We start from the raw sequence: 21,085 nt of genomic DNA on the forward strand, positions 1-21,085 counted from the left end.
GTTTATAAAAAGTATGGATAAACATTTCAATATCGTACAAGACGACTTAAGGTCACAATATACATATATTTTAACCGTTTTATGTTTATGTTTACGGTTTTATACCGTTTTATGTACTCAGCCGTTGTGGTTCGTTGTTAATTACTATGTGTATTTTATTTATTTCAGTTGTTGATCTTCCTATTCCTTACAAGGATATTGATCAAGAGGATCATGCGGATGATCCTTATATCGATATGGCAGAGGATGAAGAGTTTGAGGAAGAATGGCTTTCTTTCTCAAACTCTCAAAAATGGCAAACAGACGATGATAGCGGAGAAGACGACGATGAGCAGCATGTATCCAAGAATGAAGATGAAGCGCAACAAAATGAAACTTTTTTAAAACTATTGAGACTATGGGCCCTGTCACACAAAATCACGCATGCTGCCTTAAACGATTTATTGGAGATAGTTCTTGAATCTACGGAGTATTATGTTCCGAAAGATGCACGGATTTTCTTGAAGACTCCAGTTGGCGTTGGCAAAGAAATTTCAATGGTAGCAGGTGGACAGCTATGGTATCAAGGCATTGAAAACGCTTTGCAATACCATTACAGGTAATTGATCATTAACATAAATTGTACTAACTTTAACTTTCATGATGGTAAAATTTTCTTTATTTTAATATTAATGTTGTTTTTTTTACAGAAATATAACGCCAACTCTAAAAAAAAGTTCGGTAAATCTTTTCGTTGATGGGCTGCCCCTACATCACAGTGGACATACACAATTATGGCCCATACTGATGTAACTCCACGAGCTTCCAGAGGAGCCTATCATGGTATAAGGTATTTTTTGTGGCTCGTCAAAACCTGATAACGTGGAACAATATCTACGTCCATTAGTGACAGATATAAATAACGTTATAGAGACCGGAATAACTATCAACACTAACAAAATTGAATTAAGTCTAAGAGCCATTATCGCGGATACTCCTGCACGAGCGTTCATTCTATTATGCTAATACAATCTATCTATCTTTTGGATTGGAAATTTTAAATGATATTAAATCTTTGTTTATTTTCTAGGAGTAGGCTATTTCAACGCTGCAAATGTGTGTAAAAAATGTAAAATTGTGGGTCGACATGACAAACGCACCCGTAGAATGATCTTTGAAGGAGTAGCAGCTGAAAGGACCGATGCAGAATTTAGAAGCGGACAATATGCTGTTGGACATCAAAGACGACCAACACCCATAACGGATATAAAAGGATTAGATATTATTAAGCATGTCCCTGAGTCTGACGGTCTCCACTTATTACATTCCGGGTTCATGAAAATGTTTTTGGTAGGCCACGTTGAAGGATCTTTGTCCTCGTTTCCTAAATGGACAATAGAAGAACAACAAGAGATTTCGACCATTTTACTTAACACACGTTTGCCAGTAGAGATCAATAGAGCTATGAGACCGCTTAAATATTTAAAGTTTTGGAAGAAGTCCGAGTTTCGCACATTTCTTAATCATATTAGCATACCATTCATGAAAGGAACGATAATGCGTATCATAATTTTAAGCTCCTATATGTTGCTGTAACGTTATTTTCTACTAAACATTTTAAACGACTTTGGGATTATGCGGCAGCTCTTTTGCAAAAGTTTGTTACAGAATTTAGTTTACATTATCACAAATCTTTTTTGACCAGCAACATACACAATATTTTACATGTAGCCAGTGATATACGCGAAATCGGACCTCTTCCTACGATCTCCTCCTACCCATTTGAGAACAGATTGCAGTTCATAAAATCTTTATTACGGACAGGTCATAGAACATTAGCTCAAGTAGTAAGTAGATTAACAGAGCTTAGAGAACTGGAAACTAAAGCCAACCATGAAAATGTATCATATCCAATACTAAAACATAGGAAAGACGAGGTCTTGTTTAATGTTACATCTAAATTTATGTTAAGAAAAGGGTATAGAAATGGCTGGTTTTTAACAAAGGAAAATCTAATTATAAGGTAATGCAGCGTTAAAATAATATCAGGATCTTATGTTGTAGAAGGACAGCAATTATTGCGTATACAACCAGCGTTTACACACGTTGATGGAATAAAGAAACAACATAATATGTACGTACAATTTCATTCCATAATTCATTCTATAATAACATAACATATATTTGAAAGAAAAACAAATAATTAAGTAAAAAAATCGGCTTAATATTATACAGCTTTTTTTAAATCTTGTACATAATCGTCTGTAAGTCTAGCGACCTCATTTCCTCCAGTGCATTGAAATAAATTTAAGACTCGCGAATATTGGGAAAAACAAACCTTTTTTTCTTGTGATCCACGTCCTGTCCAGCTACATTGCTTTAAAAATTCTCGCTCGAAAAACAGATCCAAAACGGTACACAGCCTTTTGTCAAATTCAGATATGTTTTTTAACATATGTGTAAAATCGTTTACTATTTCGGTCATATAACACCCATCCTAGAGATCTTCCTTCAATTTTTTTAGATCTTGTTCACTATTTATCTCAGATATATTATTAAGACGGGAAATGGTTGGACCATTGCCGTACACACGATTCAGGACAAGTGATACTTGCCCTCCCATTTTTTCAAACCATTTTTAAACTAATATCTATTTTTCTCTCTATTCTATCAAGCTCATTTTTAAACCAATATCTATTTTTCTCTCTATTCTATCAAACTGGGAAAGGTTAGGTATCAGGCTGGGAAATAAAAGATGTTGTAGGTTGTTCTGGCTCAACGGTAGGTGCAGGGAAAAGTTTCTTTGAAATGAATTTTGATTCAGGGGAAATTAGAGGTTTGGGTAGATTTGATACAAGGATAGGATTCAGTGCTATGATTGGTTTGGGTAAAATATCTAGTTTGGGTGCAATGAATGGTGTGATTGGAGGGTTTGGTTTGGGTAAAATAACTGGTTTGGGTGTTACAAGTGGTTTTGGCGCTAAGAATGGTTTGGGTGTATTAACGAGTTTTCCGGGAGCTAGAGGCCGATACGGAAGACAGTGATTTTTTCCTATAGTGGTAGTATTGATTGTTTTATGACGAACAGACAATGCGGATGGATATTGAGGAGTGGTCGATACATGCGTGATACAATTCAATGATCTTTGATTATTGGAACGTGCTGGAACTAGTATTCTATTTTGTAAGAAAGTTTTGGAAGCACGTGATTTGAAGATTCCGGTTGAAATGGTGGTGGAGATGACGATCGGGATACAAGCCTATCGATGGAATTTTCCGCGACTTGTAATAGAATTGATCGACTTCCGCTGCTGGCGCATTGTTGCTGCGCATTATTTTTTTCATGTGGCATCCCTAAAATGCACAAATCACTTAGCAAATTTAACGCAAGATAAAAACATACGTAAGATAAACGTAAGAGTTACATACCGATCGCAAAAATAGATGATTGTAGTCTAAATCATGTTGATAATCCACTCACGCACGCACTCTTTGAATATGTTGGGGAGTCGCACTGGCACTGGGAGTTCACTGAGTAGCCAAAATACTGTCTGCCTGATGCGCACATAATGCTGTATGGACCAATCCAAGAATTCCTAATAGTTTTTGTTGGTAGATCACGCCAGAACCGACAGTACACCAAATAGTTCATGAAATAAAAGCCTGCACTGCTGCGTAATAGGTAAGAATTCAAGTCTTGTTCCTAAATAACCTCACTTAAAAGTATATTCACAGGATCTCCTTGCTCTCCTCTGCTGTCTTGACCGGTCATCGCTTTCGTCAACAACAACACATTCGCACACACACAGATATACGATACACATATCCATAGTTCTGTAATAAGAAAGAAAAAGACCCCAACCAGACGATCGAACGATCCCCTTCAGCATGAAAGAGACATGCTTACTTCAAACACATACGGAACGGAAGAGCCAAAGTGAGTTAAGAGGAGATGTCGGAATAGCTCTATTTGGGTTTGCCATCTTGGGAAAAAAATTTACAGTTATTTGACTGAAAGGTAAACAAACTTCGGTCAAACAGTCTTCTGGTCAAGACACTTGAAATCGGTACCCATGCGAAAATTCACCACGGTTAAATTCACCTCAACCCTTCGATCGCAGGATTTAGAGGGAAGGTTGGTTCATGTTTGTGCCTGGCGGTCGATTGGTTTGGCATTTCAAAATGGCGTCCCAAAAAAAAATTGGTTGACGTCCAAAAATGTTGAACGTGCTCCAACCGTTCAATTGAACGTGCTCCGGTCTTGACACATGTGTTGTGCTGCTGCTACCCTATTTGGCATCTCTGTCCTGCCGAAGTATTGTCGTTGTATTCCGTTCTCTGTTTCATCATACTTTTTGCGGGAGTTTGCTACGTCGGTATATCGTCTCATTCTGCTGCGTTGAATAGATGGGTGGCTGGCTCTGTGAATAAAGTATCGATATAACTGGATTTGAACACAAACCTATTGCGTGCTGCTGCATGCTTCTGGCTTCTTGCGGCTTCGGTGTACTTCTGGTGAGGCTGTTCTTTCGTTATATCAACCAGCAGTGCAAGTGATGCGGGACGGTTATTCATGACAAGATTGTTTGTTCCACTTGCAGGCAGGGAGCTTCTCAGCAAGAACAAGAACAACAACAACATCAACAGGAGAAATTTTGCAGTGGCTCGCGTATGTTGATTTGTGTTTCTAGTTGTCTAACTTTGTTAAAGGATTTGTATATTTGAGGAAAGGAGGATGGTGGTTTGCTGTGTAAATCTATCAAGAAACATCGCAAAATATGTACATACATAAAAGCTTCTGACGCACGTGGATCTCATGTTGACCAGAATGAGAGTCAGCGGAGGGAGGCGAGTTGAGTCGAATCAGTTATCTGTTTCCGGATATCCTTCCCACTCGTGAAATGTGTGAAAGTGTTAATAAAGTTGCGTTAAACTCAAAGGGGTAAAAGTCTACTTCGAAGTTCCTTTCTCCCCGGGTCTTGCAAGATAGCCTGATGACGTCATTGGTCGCCAGCAGGTGTGGGATGAGTCCGGTGATATGAAGATTTCAAACCATATATCCTATATGTTTTCTCACCCGTCGGGAACGAATTAGGAAAAGTTTATGCGCTTGATATATATTTACTAAGTAACTCCCGTCAAGGTTAGCTTTTGCGAGGAGTTTGGGGGCGTTAAGACAATCGGCATTGCAACTCCATGGCATCATCGGGGAACCACTATACTGATCAGCGCTGGCCTTTGGTTCTATACAACCATCTGCCACTGGTTCTTACCCGGTTCTCTCAGCTTTTATTGTCCTGGTCCGTAGTGGCGGGTTTACCGTTAACTAACTGAGCGGCCTCGGGGGCCCAGGTTCGTAAGCTCATCCACATAAACGTGCATTTCCTTATAGGCGTTGCTCTTATCATAACAATTTACAAACATATGTAAACGGGCCTGTGTCAAGTCCACTTCCGTCCCCGGTTAAGCCTCAAACAATCTGTTCAGCAGATTCGATAGTCCATTCCGAATGTACCGTTCTGCTTCGCGCATTCATGTGACTTGATTCGCAGATGGTGGTCCGTACTATCCAAAGCAACTTATCCTTGTCCCATTCATCTTTCCCAGGCGGAAGGAAGCCCCCGGCAAGATACACTTTTCTTTCGGATTGTAGACCGGTAGATTCTTTCAACTAAAAAATGTTCTAGTGTATGTGGATGGTTATTAAATCAGGTTTATTTTAAGAGTTTGAAGATGTTTTAGCGCATTTCTAACGCTATACGTGCTCACTTCACGTTCCAGCTCCGAGGTATACCAAACGTGAAATATTTATCAGCAACGCCCACAACGGTTGTCTGATTAATGTTGTCGTCTGTTAGTTCTGGGTTGACTTACCGCTTCTCGTTCCCGGCCGATTTGTTCTTCATCGGCTCTCCCAGCTTGCTCAGCATTCCTCGCGCACTCTGCATTTTCAATATTGCACGCATTTAACACTTAAAACTTTCACATTTCGATAAATGTTTTCCTAACATTAGAACAGTTTGGTTTTGTTTTGAAATCCTATTGAAGGCCAGCTGTTTTCATTCTCTCTCGTTCTCTCCAGATGCTATCTCTTTCTCCCTACAGGTCAGCCGCGTGGTTAAACACACCTTTAAATTACCTTTCTCTCTGTTGTTTATCTTCCCTCATCACCCCTTTTGCCGACAAGATAGCTGTCAATTGTCGGTTGGGCTGTGGGCGACAGCGTCGCCAGTCTTCAAACGGCAGGACCGGGGTTTAAATCCCATCCGGACCGTCCTCCCGTAGTGAGGACTGACTAACCAACTACGTGGTATCGGCAGTCTCGCTCACACTCATGTTGCCCTGCTCTTTTTAAGAGCACGTTGTCGTGACATGACCCGATCAACAATAGATTTCCAGGAAGCTCAATCCCTGGCTGCAGCTTCCCATCCTTGTAGGCACCCGATCTCCGAAAGGTCACCCTCCACCTGATCCAGCCAACGAACTCGCTATGCTCCCCGACGCCTCGTGCCCAACTGGGGGTCGCTGACGAATACCTTTTTGGCGGGGCATGAGACCTGCATCCTCATAACATACCCCAGCCATCGTATCCTGCGGGTCTATGCTATCGTCAGGATGTCCGGTTCTCCGTATAGCTCATCAAGCTCGTGGTTCATCCTTCTTCTCCACACTCCATGCTCGAACACACCGCCAAAGTTGGTCCGGAGGATGCGACGCTCAAACACGCCAAGAGCGTTTGCAGTCTAGAAAGCCATTTTCGATGGCCGGCATGACCTTAGAGGTCTTTAAGCCAAGAAGAAGAAGATCTAGTGAAATATGTGAAATTTTTGGTTAACGAGTGTCCTACTAGTGTTGGAAGTTTAGGGAATGTCTCCTTTGGGGTTTCGGATTGTTCCGGTTGATACACGTGTTCATTGATTGAAGGTTCACGCAAGAGTCTTTGGTTTTTCTTGCGTTTCTGATTTTGAGTGTCTGACAATTATTGTTTATACAACGGTGAATTCAGGAGTTGAAGAGGAATAGCTATAATGATGGGTTTAAGGTTTAACGGCGGTTTGAATATACGTGTACGCTACAGAAGTTTCGTTAGGCATTTTTTTTTAATATACGGCCTAAAAATAACCATCTTTCTTTTGGTATTATTATAAGTGTTTGGCTGGTATTCTAGGTGAAAAGGTGTAGTGGATATCGTTTGTTTTGTGTTTCACTTTGGAAACCTCTGCGGATGCTGTTTTATCTCACACCATTCAGTTACAGTTGCACAGGACGGGCGGTATGCGTGAAATTCTTTTCATAAATAGCTTCGCGGTATTGCGATGCTGACTGTGGCATTTTTACTCCCTCTGAGGCGAACTGGAACTTTGTGACCCTTCCATCACATTGAAGCTACAAACCGGAGGTCATGCTTTCGGGAGTTCAAGGTTTGGGGCCCGCGGCAACCTTCCAATCGGCAAATTTACCCATCCTTTCAACTCATCATCACTACAACCTCCGCTTAGTTCTTTTATTACTAACAATATATTATTTGAAATGCGTAAAGAGGCCTTTTCACCTGTTTTTTCCTTTTCAGTCCATGATAAGTTAACGATTAATTTAGGATCTATAATGTTATTTAGGACTTCGCAAGAACGTTGTTTGCTACTCCCTTCTTTTATTTTAGGTCCTAACCATTGAACAAACTCCTTACGCACTTCAAAATTCTCCAATTTCGATTCTATTTCTTTAAATTCTTCTACAGTTTTCACTGTCCGGAAGATTGAAGGTTCGGGCATGCTCGTTGTCGCTGAGCTCGTTGCTGTCGTTGTTGAGCTCTGGTTCGAAGTTTCCTTTGCTTGTTGCAATTCCCGCACCAGTGCGGTCAAAGTATTTTTTTTTTTTTGCTTGCTCTTCCAGCTGCGCTTTCATAGAACAAACCATTTTCATCAGAAAAAGATATGGTTCCTCTGTCGTTGAAACCGGCAGGTTATTGCTATAAACTGCTATCTGCGAATTCATCTGAAAATTGTTTTATTTATTATCGAATTAGTATCGTATCATCACGAATTTTAATTTAAATTCATTACTTACCTTGGTCAAGCAAAACAAACACAAAATTTCCTACAAATTTTAATTTGAACTGCAAAGCGTACTTCTCTTCAGCGAACTGATTTTACAATAAACCACACCAAGAAAAAGTTTAAAAGATGTAATTTTATTTGGTGGCAGGCCGAAAAAACCTATATCACAACTACATACATACCGTCCTACCTCACCAATACATGCATACCATCGTATCTCACCAATACAAACATACCACTGGGCTGCGTGTGCTCACTCATACAACCTCACATCCCTAAAACAAAAGTCCCATAATTTTGCCCTCGGCTAGAGCAAAAGCGGGCTAAAGAGTAATATAGGCCCTCAAGTTGCACGCAGCAAACTCACATGCAAGCTCCATAGTCATTTGTGAACATTGCTGAGTAGGACATATTGAAAATATTAAAACTATTGGTTTATAAAATCCAAAAAAATGTTATTTTGACTAGTTTTTATAAAATTTTAGTAATTCAATCAACTTTTTACTCAAATCATGTTTATATCCCCGGTAGTCTGGTTGAAGTGTCCGGTGTGATCCAGGACTACGAATATCCTGAAGAGGATATTGTTAAATATGGCGTGGGCGCTTTTCAAGCCCCAGATATGCCAAAAGCAAAAGTTCTCGAGGCAAAAAAGCTTTTTAAAATGGACGCCTCAGCGAAGGAGTAAAAAAAAAATGTTCCGACCTCCTCAATCAGGATCACGTTTGACGGTACGGTTCTTCCGCAGGCCCTCATTATTGAAGGTCTCCGGATACCAATTGACCGGCCATATGTGCTAAGGATGGCCACCTGTTCAAAGTGCAGTCAGATTGGGCATGCCGATCCGTTTTGCACTCGCAATACTTGCTGTGGAAAATGCAGAGGGGCACATGTCACCAAGGAGTGCAAAGCCCCTTCCCAGAAATGCTCGCATTGTTGGGATGAGTGGCATGAGGTAGCCTTGTGCCCGGCGTACCGAAAATTGCAAAGGGAACAGACGAAAACTGTATCCGAGAGGGCACGCGGCTTATACAGCGATGTTCTAAAGGAAGCAATCTCATCGAACGCTTTTGCAGTTTTGGATACAGCTGCAAATGGCGAGTCCAACCCGACTGCACTCGAACGGATGCCACTGAGATCAGTAAAGGTAAAGAGAGTACCTTATAAAAAGGTGCAAAGGAAGGTGCTAAAAACAAAACGTAAACCTTTGGCACAACAGCGTCTTGCTAAAGCAACTTCCTCAGTCCCAAATCGAGACGCTGATCCTTATACTCCCGCTCCTCAAACTGCCAGGAAGAAGCCCAAGAAGAAGCGATTCCCCCGGACCGAAGCCCCTCTGGAAAGCTTGGCTTTTCCAACCGGAGGATGTCCGAAAACCCCTAGCCCGTCCCTTTCCGAGATCCTAGAGTCCCTCCTCACGACCCTCAACCTCCTGCAGCACCCTCACACCCAGCCACCCTCACGTGGCTGGCCCAATGGCCATGCTTAAGCATGATGGTCCGTTTGAACGATTAATTTCTCCAATGGCTACCATCATACAGTGGAACTGTAGGAGTTTGCTTGGTTAGCTAGACTCCTTTAAAGCATTATTGGCCGAGCACAACTGCGATATGTTCGCCCTCTGTGAAACTTGGCTATCGGATGACATTAAACTTACCTTCCGGGATATAATATAATCCGTGTGTTGGATATAGAAGCATCTAGTATGCAACGAAGCCAAAAGAGTTTGTATGATTAACATAGTCAGCTCATAAAAAAAAATCAGAACCTTGCATTAACTACACGTATCTTTTCACGCCTCAAACTACTCTGTTCTAACACCGTGAAGATCGCATTACAAGGGGTGGCGGGGTACTGATTGGTGTTCGAAAGAGTCATGCTTTCACCAGAATACCTACCCCTAGGCAAGATATTATTGAAACTGTCGCAGTCAAGGCAAAATTTGGCGATCTTCACGAGACAATTGCATCCATTTATATCTCCCCGATAGCCAACAATGAAAAAGAAAAAAATGAAAAGTTCAAAGAGGATCTTGGAAATTACGCAGCGGTGTTGCCTGGAACGCTTTTGATCCTGGGAGATTTCAACTCTCACGGAGTCGACTGGGGCTGCGATAAGGATGACATTCGCGCTCCTATTATCCGAGACATCTGCGACAGATTTGGGTTTTCAATCCTCAACTCAGGAGAGGCAACTAGGATGCACACACCTGTGAGTAGGGCGAGTGCACTGGACCTGTCTCTATGTCCATCAGCGATGGCCCTGGATTTTAGTTGGAAGGTGATCCAGGACCCTATCGGCAGTGATCACTTGCCGATAGAAATTTCCTACATCAAGGGAGGATGTCCAGGAGGTGGAATCTCCGTTAAATGTGACTTAACGAGGAACATCGACTGGACGCGATACGGTGAATTAGTAGTCGCTTCGCTTTCTCTTGACTTGGAAGATTTGTCTCCAGTTCAGGAGTACGAAAAACTTGTTTCAATTATAAATAAGTGTGCTCTTCAGGCCCAACCAAGGCGCTTCCACCAAGCAAGGACATTTAAAAAACCTCCCACTCCTTGGTGGGACAAGGATTGCCAAGCGGCTTTTAACAAGAAGCGGGAGGCGTTTGAAGCATTCCGGGATACGGGCTCAAGGTCTTTATATGAAAAATATAAAGGACTGGAGAGATCGTGCAAAATCCTGTTGAAGGCGAAGAAAAAGGGCTATTGGCGTAGATACGTCAATAACCTAGACCCTTCCGCTTCACTTTATTCGCTTTGGAGGATGGCTAGAAGGATGCGAAACAGTAACAACATCAACGAAAGCGAAAGCTTTTCTGGCGAGTGGCTAAATGAATTTGCCCACAAGCTTTGCCCCGATTTCGTTCCTGCGCATAACTTTCATCAAAATGCGCCTGGCAGTGACCCTATCATGGACTCACCGTTCATTATGGTTGAGCTATCGCTTGCTCTCCTTTCAAGCAAAAATTCTTCCCCAGTTTTGAAATGCTGTCGCTTCGCCTTCTAGTCCGTTGTTCAGCATCAAATCCCTTGATAATAGAAAATTTTGAAGCGCTTCTAGAGACATGTTCTAAGAGCAAAATCTTAAAGATAAAAGAGATGATCTATGAAGATTTTGTTGCCCTACCAGTGCATGCTAGCGCTTCACAGGCATTAAACCGTGCTGCCTTTCCTGAGAACTACATTTCCATTTTAATAACAGATTCCTCATTGCACGAGGAAATGAAGACCATACCTAATGAACTTCGCCCGAGGGTAGTTCCGGGTTTTTTCATGAATAAATATGATCTTTTAGACCAACTAAGCCAGTACTACATGGAGTAGTACTGATGGATCATCCTCTGAGGAGGGCACTAGCCACAATATTTTACGCATTATTGATGATAGTGTAGCATATATGCTAAACATCTCACTAGAGTATACATTATTTCGCATACAACAAGCCTTACGTAGCATTCTACGGTGAGCGGAAATTCACCAATTTAACAAATAACCTGCATTAGCCAAGAGCGTGAGAAATGTACATTCAGCTATTTTGACCACGCGCACGCCTTAACATGAACATTCAAACACTTACCAGCGCACCCGGCTAGCGAGCGACGCAATGCAATATGATATCGGTTCAAAACAACCAGCGAGTCTAGACAGTGGTCAGCAACACAAAACAACAAAACACAAACAAGTAACTTCATGCATAGCAAGCATATAGATCCAACGACGAATGATATCCGACACATTTCTTGCAAGTGCAGCAATCAATCGCACCGTGACACATTTTATGCTTACGTAAATATTTTTGTACTAAATGCAATAGCAATAAGAACAACCACTAAGAAACAATATTGGTTACAAAACGACCAAAAACTATTGTAAGATTGGGTATAAATAAAGCGGTCTTGGAAGCCTGAGACATACACACACTTAGACAGGCAGAGAGAAGGTACAACAAGCTAAACCTTGCGTTCAATTCTTTCTAGAGGTTTGAGTGTCCCCCTACCCAAGGTAAGGCCTCAAACCTCCAACATGCCAGTAAGGGACATTCCTTCTGAACATCCAAAGTCGCCTGGCCGACTTGCTCCGCCGATGAGCATCGAGAGTCCCCCTACCAAAGGTAAGGCCTCGATGTCTCCAACTTTCCTGTAAGGAAGATTCTCATCTAGAATCTTCAGACTGCCTGGACAGTCAGATAAAAGAAAGATATTGGTCCGCACATTTAGCAATCACGTTGTTCTGTTCTCGTCGCGATTACAAGTCCGAGTTTCTTCTTCTCCAACACATGGCAACAGTGAATCTCCTCTTCCCACCACATGGCGACTGAGAATACAAATATACTTCTTCCCACCACATGACGACCGTGAGTTTAAGCTGTAATCTTCGGATGGTGAAAAATGTATAAGTGTAAAAAAAGGAAGTGAATTAACCAAAGTGCATAAGTGTGCCATATTAGATGGCTTAAGTGACACTACAACGAAACGCACAAGCAGAGACATAATTGCACAATGGTGAGCACCACACGAAATTCGTGATTGTTTTTAGTGTATACGGAAAGATAGTGAAGTGCAAAAATACTCCATAAATAAATTTATTAAGAAGTTTTTTGCTGAATAAAATTACAATATTAGCAAGAACAATGTGAACAATGTGATGTGCGTGAAATGCATGTGAATTAAAAATATAGTGACAATCACCGAGAATGCCCGGTATAAGGTAAAAGCAAAGGAGGAAATGCCTTGTGAATTTTGTGCAGACACGTATCCGTAGTCTACACTTCAAGACTATTTGGAGACAAGCATATATGAAAAATCTTAACGTAAATAAGTTCCAAAATTGTGAGTGCAAATAACAAAAACAAAATCGTTAAAGTGACAATGAACATACGATCAAGCAGAAACGTAAAAAAGTGATTTACCGGATTTACGTATTTACCATTTTTAAACGAAAATGTCTTTAAACACATTCTAAAGCGAACTTCACGCAAAAAGTGACGATAATTGGCAATGTTCTAAGAGAAAAGTTCATCATATATCATGGCAAAATAAATGCAGATGGAAAATAGGTTTTAGCATCATATATCCTGTTGATTGAAAGCAAAAAAAAACCTGCTATAAAGCTATGAAAAATACAAATTTTAAAGTGTATATCATCCGACGATATAAATAATGACGTACACAGACAAAAGTGCAAAGTAATGATATGTCGCGTGATGGCTTTCAAAAAGAAAACGTGAACTCAATAACAGTGATGTGCACAATATGTGTAGCAATAAATATGTCTTGAGTACAGATAATGATAACAAAAGACAGGCTGAGAATAATCTATGATTATAGTATGGATCCTTTGGGATATATAGGCCAGAACTCTTTGAGATAAAGATAAAAAGTGATCACATAAACGACATTAAAGATCGCGCGTATTAAAGTTGTGACAAGAAGACGCAATCGTAGTGATGATTCAAAACATTGGAAGGCGAGACCACGGTCACAAATGTGAACCGGCGGGATCTAAAGAGACAGGAGTCTCCAACGTAGAAGCCTAGGAGCCTGAACGAGGAAAGTCTGAACGAGGAAAGTCTGAACGAGGAGCTTAACGGACAAGATGATCTACTAGAATTCAAACGGACAGGAGTATCAACGTAGACGCAAGCGACTACAGGTCTCAACGTGAAGTGCCAACAGCAATCGATTACGCCGCAGACGAGTATTTCAACCTGATGAACGGCAGATAAGTACACATATTCAGACAAACATAGCATAACTAAAGACATAAAAATAATTATCAAAATAAGACAATCGGTTATTAAAGATTACAGTAGAAGAACTTAACTCTGACAAAATGGCAAGCACGATAGAATTGTTGACAGTCATTGCAAATTTTGTGCCAGTGTACGACGGCAACGGAGACAAACTAGAACACATAATCTCCGCAATAAACATGTGTAAAGCAATTACCACACCAGATAACCTACCTATTGCTATCCAAGCAATTTTGTCCAGACTAACAGGGAAAGCAAGAGACGCAATTGTAGGAACACCGAGCACGATCGATGAAATCGTTTTATCATTAGAATCGTCGTGTAGAAAAATAGAAGGATCAGACTTGATTATGACGATCCTAAATATAACAAAACAAAAAAGTGATTTTGAAAGCTTTGCTGAAGAAATAAGCAGACTTACGTCGAAACTTGAACGAGCCTACATAAAAGACAGCATAGGAAATGAAGGAGCTAAAAGACTAGCGACCCAAGCAGGAATTAAAGCTCTAATAGCAGGAACAATAAACCAAGATACTAAAAACACCATTAAGTATGCCAATTGCACTTCTCTAGCAAAGGCAATCGAATTAGGAACAATCAACGAGGCAGAACTACTAGCATCAACACAAAGGGTAGAAGTAAACTACTTCCAAAATAGGAGACGCATAGATAAAAGAGACAATAGATGTCATAACAGGTGCGAAAACCGAACAAATTTTAGGTACGACCATTGTCCACAAAATAGATACGACAATCGTCCACCAGTCAGATACAGCAACAGCAGAAGGAACTGGAACAAAATCGATAGAGCAGGGAACTCACTAAGCATATTGAACATACAACCTTACATTTCTTATCAAAACCAGGCAAATGGAAGACAAAATGTGAATCTACCTAACACAATAAGATTCGAAATTACACAGATATCCCAGAGAACAGTATAAGCAAATTAGGAAAAATGTTGAAAATAATAGTGATAACAGAGATCATGCTAAAAAATATGGGACAAATGAAAACATTGTAGAGAACGATATCGAGCATCGTAAAAACAATGCGAAGATACATGAAAAATCAAATGAACTTAGCTGTATAAAAATAAATCCAGATTTGAGAGAAAATATCAATAAGAGATCAGTTAAAAGTATGTTCCACATAAGACAACATAAACATGAAAATGAAAATCGTTGTACAAAAGAAAATGCTCAAGAAAAACGTATATTAGAACAGGAAAAGATCTTTTATCATGGAGCACAAACGGAAGATAAAGATTACAACTACGAAGAATACGAAAAATATGAATGCGGAAGCAAATATGAAACAACAAACTATAAGCAATATGAAAATGCTGAAGAATCTTTGAATAATTTTACTCTGTATAATGAAAAAGCATTTGAACATGACTTTAAAACAGAACATTCTAAGCAAGAACAAATATGCAATGAAAATAACACTGGAGAAGATATTAAGAGAATCAATGATGATATGTTTGAAATGAATGATATATTTAATGACATGAACTGCGAAGCAATTAATGAATCTGAAGATGCAATTAACAAAAGTAAAAGCGCAAAGAAAACGCATAAGAAGCTTATAAATGAGTTATATGAAAAAGATGTGAATGATGCTGAAAATGAATTACAATGCCCATCAAGAGAGGCTGATAACGATGAATATAACAATACCACTATATGTGAAGTACAGCGCAAAGCATCGATAACTAACAATGTGAAAGAAAAGTTGAAAAAAATACTTCAAGAAAAATTGCGAGCATTAGCATTCATTAAGAAAGCGAAATTCGATTTGAAAAAAGATGAAGAACCCTCATTTCATTTTGAAGATAGCAAACAATCCAATATTAAACTCAAGCTCAATACATGCAACGATAAATATTCCAATATCAATTCTTTGGTTAACGAATCAGTGTACATAAAATACTATCCACCTTAGTCGAACGCTTAACGTAATATTAAATATAATTAAACTAAAAAAAAAATATATATATATAAAAAACATTATATACAATTACAGAACTGAAAGAGAATAATGTTACTCTTTCGCAAAAAGATTTTCACTCAATCTAACATTATTCTTCTAAACAGGGGAGGTGTAGCATATATGCTAAACATCTCACTAGAGTATACATTATTTCGCATACAACAAGCCTTACGTAGCATTCTACGGTGAGCGGAAATTCACAAATTTAACAAATAACCTGCATTAGCCAAGAGCGTGAGAAATGTACATTCAGCTATTTTGACCACGCGCACGCCTTAACATGAACATTCAAACACTTACCAGCGCACCCGGCTAGCGAGCGACGCAATGCAATATGATATCGGTTCAAAACAACCAGCGAGTCTAGACAGTGGTCAGCAACACAAACAACAAAACACAAACAAGTAACTTCATGCATAGCAAGCATATAGATCCAACGACGAATGATATCCGACACATTTCTTGCAAGTGCAGCAATCAATCGCATCGTGACACATTTCATGCTTACGTAAATATTTTTGTACTAAATGCAATAGCAATAAGAACAACCACTAAGAAACAATATTGGTTACAAAACGACCAAAAACTATTGTAAGATTGGGTATAAATAAAGCGGTCTTGGAAGCCTGAGACATACACACACTTAGACAGGCAGAGAGAAGGTACAACAAGCTAAACCTTGCGTTCAATTCTTTCTAGAGGTTTGAGTGTCCCCCTACCCAAGGTAAGGCCTCAAACCTCCAACATGCCAGTAAGGGACATTCCTTCTGAACATCCAAAGTCGCCTGGCCGACTTGCTCCGCCGATGAGCATCGAGAGTCCCCCTACCAAAGGTAAGGCCTCGATGTCTCCAACTTTCCTGTAAGGAAGATTCTCATCTAGAATCTTCAGACTGCCTGGACAGTCAGATAAAAGAAAGATATTGGTCCGCACATTTAGCAATCACGTTGTTCTGTTCTCGTCGCGATTACAAGTCCGAGTTTCTTCTTCTCCAACACATGGCAACAGTGAATCTCCTCTTCCCACCACATGGCGACTGAGAATACAAATATACTTCTTCCCACCACAATAGCAGCGATACCTTCGGAATAGTACTTCATCTTCACTGATAACCTTAGTGCTATTGAAGCTCTGAGATCTCCGAAAGCTGTTAAGAGTCAGGATTTCCTCACCATAAAAATCATTGAACTGCTTGGCTCAATGATCGATAAAGCATTTAGGAATCCGCTAATTTGGGTCCCTTCTCATTGTGGAATTCCCGGCAATGAGAAGGCTGACCCATTGGCCAAAACAGGCGTCAAAGAATGCGCTTTTTACGAACGACCTATCCCGGCCCAGGAGTTCCTTCGTTTCTCTCAACAACTTTTCCTGTCTCGCTGGCAGAGCTTAAGGGAGGCGGATGAACTCGGGCGTTTTCTTTTCTCGATCTCTCCGCAAGTGTCCCTGTGGCCTTGGTTCGATGGGCTCTCTGTAGACCGGGCATTCATACGAATGATGTCTCGACTGATGTCGAATCATTTTGCGTTGAATGCTCATCTACAGCGTATAACTCTGTCTCAGACAAAAGTATGTGGATGCGGTGACGGATTCCACGACGTGGATCACCTTCTGTGGTCCTGCGTGGAATTTGAAACCACTAGACTCCTCCTGAGCGCAGTCAAGAATATCGACAGACGACCGGGTACAGAAATTAGAGAACTGTTGGCTACCAAGGACCTCCCCTACATGAGGATCATTCACCGATTCGTCAGAGACAACGGTCTTGTCCTATGATTTCACATCCCAAGTATCCTTCCAATCCTTATTCGTATTTCTCCATTCCTTTTTTGTTAAGGGAGGCAAGCGTTGTTGAAAGTTCAGTGTTCTCCACTCCAGTCCAGTTTTGGCACATTGAGTTTGACAACGTTGGCGTCGAGTTCGGGGTGTTTGGCGGGCTCAGTCTCGTGAGTAGTGAAGTCGCTTTCGCTGCTGCGGGATAAAGCTTGTCGATCATCCTTTGATTGGACGTTGACTAGAGTGAGCTTGGAATGTCATTGCTGGACTGCACTGGAGAGCACTGTACGCAGACAAATAAATGTTCTTGCTGTCTTAACAATATTTGTATGTTTGTTGCAGTCTAGACCATTACGAGACCATATCATCATCATTACGATAAGCAATACGGCCTGGCCGTCCCTTATGAATAAAAAAAAAGTATGCTGTAATTGGACAATACGGCGTAGAGCCCTCATACTAAAAAATAACTAAATATGCTGCAATTTGAAACAATATGTTTGATTTTGGAGAGCAGCTTCGGAAAATAATATGTACGCAAAATTCTCCAAACTTATTCTCCTTCTACTCCTATTTTCCTTTAGTGAACAGGTCTATCTTTGCCTAATTCACCTTGGGAGAACACAGCTCCAACAGCAAAATCTGAAGCATCGGTAGTCAAAATGAATGATTTATTGAAATCGGAATAGATAAGAATATCATTTGACGATAATATTTGCTTCATTTTATTGAAACATCCTGCTTCTTGCTGATTTAATGATTTGTTTTGTTTTGATGTGTCAGAACCCTTCCCTCTTAAAATGTTTTCAAAGGTTTTGCGATTTTAACAAAATCTTTGACAAATTGCCGATAATAGCCCATCAATCCCAGAAAAGCACGAAGTTTTTTCATGTTTTTGGGAATGGGGTATTTAGAAATTACGTCGATTTTATTCTGATAAGGTTTTATTACGTCAGAGCAAACAAAACCGAGAAATTTTACTTCGTTCTTGAAAAATTCTGACTCATCTAATTGAATTTTCAATCCTGCTTGGTTAAGCGTGTTCAAGATGGTGTTCAAATTTTTAAAATGTTTCTCTAAATTCCTACCAAAAAACATCGTCTATATTGACAAAGCAAATTTTCCCTATAAAATTTCGCAAAACATCATCAATTGCTCTCTAGAAGATTGCTTGAGCGTTTTTAATTCATATTTACCATTATTAATGGCAAATGCAGTTTTGTCTATGTCCGATTCTTTCTTTCTGATTTGGTGGAACCCTGAAGCTATAGATCCAGAGTAGAAAAGGATTGCTGTTCTTTTCTGTCCTGCTGTCGGCTTATTATTGTGTACGCACGCAGTAAAACCGCATGTACTCTGTGACTTCATTCTGCAGTATTCGTTTCTGACGCTTTTAACCGTCTTTATCTTAACCGTAGATTTCAACTGTTTCTGCTGGTAACCGTCGGTGGTCCCTGATAGTTCACCTCCTTCATCCTCATCATCCTTTGATTGGACGTTGACTAGATTGAGCTTGGAGTGTCATTGCACTGGAATGCACTGGAGAACACTGTACGCAGACAAATAAATGTTCGTGCTGTCTTAACGATGTTTATTTGTTCGTTACAGTCCAGACCATATCTTAAAGATCAACAATAGAACGGCCACAACACCACCGGAATTCGGATATAATGAACCTCCATCATCACAATAGACACAACAATAGTCCTGGACCATCAAAACGCACAAAATCCACCAATAGATCATCATCATCATCATCATCATCATCATCATCATCATCATCATCTTCATCATCATCATCATCTTCATCATCATCACCATCACCACAACTATCCATAACCGAGTATGCCCGGGATAAGGCAAAGAATAAGGAGGAAATGCCTTATCAATATGATTGTAATTTTTTTTCAACACAAGCGGTGTTGACAATACGGCACTGGACCGTCATAATCAATTGTAAATAAATAAATTATGATACAAAAAATACGACGAGAAATTGGACAACAGTTCAAAAACAAAATAAATAAAAATGATATTAATGCGAAATACCTCCATAATACCTCCACAACATGATGTGAAGATCGTCATCGGAGACCTTAATGCTCAGGTCGGACGGGAGGATTCATATAAACCAACAATTGGAGGCTTCAGCGCCCACCAGCTAACAAACGGCAACAGCCTCAGACGACGTGATCGACGTGAAAACGTACAAAGGCGCAAACGTCGACTCCGACCATTTCCTGGTAATAGTAAAGCTGCGCCAGAAAATTTTCGTGGTCAACACCCAACGGTGCAACCCTCCCCCAACGCTCAATCTGGATCGGCTGAGGCGTGCTGATGTGGCGAAGGGGTATGCGGCAACGCTCGGGGAAGCGCTCTCGGAAAACAAACCCGCATTGACCCTAGGAGACCACTGGCGTGTGGTGGAACGAGCCATCAGCACCGCAACCGAACTGAAAATTGGCCGCTTACCACGCAGACAGCGAAAGGAATGGTTCGAAGAATAGTGCACTCGTGCACTATCCGAGAAGAATGCATCACGCGCCCTCGTGCTTCAGCATGAAACCCGTCAGAACGTGGAAAACTACAAACGACTGAGGAGACAGCAGACCCTGCTCTTCCAGGACGAGAAGCGTCGCTTTGAAGAGTCAGATGAAAAGTTGCTGGAGCAGCTCTCTCAGTTAGGGGACGTCCGCTCGTTTTACATGAGGTTGAAAGAGGCACGGAGTGGATTTTCTCCTAAAACCGCGATGTGCCGGGGGGCAGACGGAAATCTCCTGACAGACGAGCGGAAGGTGATCGAAAGGTGGAAGTGCTACTTCGAAGGACACCTGAATGGAACAGAGACAGTAGAGGTTGGTGCAAATAGCATAACAAGCCAACAGCAGCAACAACAACATCAGTGACAGCAATAGTGCAGAAGACGAAGTGCCTTCGCCATCTCTGGATGAGGTTGCCAGCGCCATCAAGCATCTTAAAAGCAACAAGGCTGCTGGTAGTGATGGACTGGTGGCCGAGCTTTTTAAGATGGGGCCGGAGAGGCTTATCGTCGAAATGCACAAGCTGATCACGAGAATCTGGGAACAGGAAGAATTACCGGAGGAGTGGAAACTGGGCGTCATTCACCCAGTCTACAAAAAGGGCGACAGACTGGAATGCTCGAACTATTGTGCCATTTCAGTCCTTAATGCCGCCTATAAGACCCTTTCCCAGATCTTGTTCTGCAGACTAGCCCCCCTTTACTACAGATTACGTCGCCAGCTACCAAGCGGGGTTTGCTGGAGGCAAATCTACCACCGACCAAATCTTCACTCTTCGGCAGATCCTTCAGAAGTACCGAGAGCGCCAGATCCCTACGCACAACATGTTTATCGATTTCAAGGCGGCTTACGATACCACAGATCGAAATGAGCTATGGAACATAATGCAGCAGCACCACTTGACTGGAAAGCTGGTCCGTCTTTTAAAGGCCACCATGAATGGGGTGCAGTGCAAAGTGAGAGTGTCGAACATGCTCTCGAAAT

The 21,085-nt window shown here is 40.9% G+C and overlaps 2 pseudogenes; one reads left to right on the forward strand and one right to left on the reverse strand.

Annotated features, from left to right (window-relative positions):
* Positions 1–236: 236 nt before the first annotated feature.
* On the forward strand, positions 237–2,156 carry LOC126564477 (uncharacterized; annotated as a pseudogene).
* A 50-nt stretch (positions 2,157–2,206) lies between these two features.
* Positions 2,207–8,416, reverse strand: LOC126564488 (uncharacterized; annotated as a pseudogene).
* Between the last annotated feature and the right edge of the window lie 12,669 nt (positions 8,417–21,085).

The sequence above is a fragment of the Anopheles maculipalpis genome, chromosome X (genome assembly GCF_943734695.1).
Source record: "Anopheles maculipalpis chromosome X, idAnoMacuDA_375_x, whole genome shotgun sequence".
Lineage (NCBI taxonomy): Eukaryota > Metazoa > Arthropoda > Insecta > Diptera > Culicidae > Anopheles > Anopheles maculipalpis.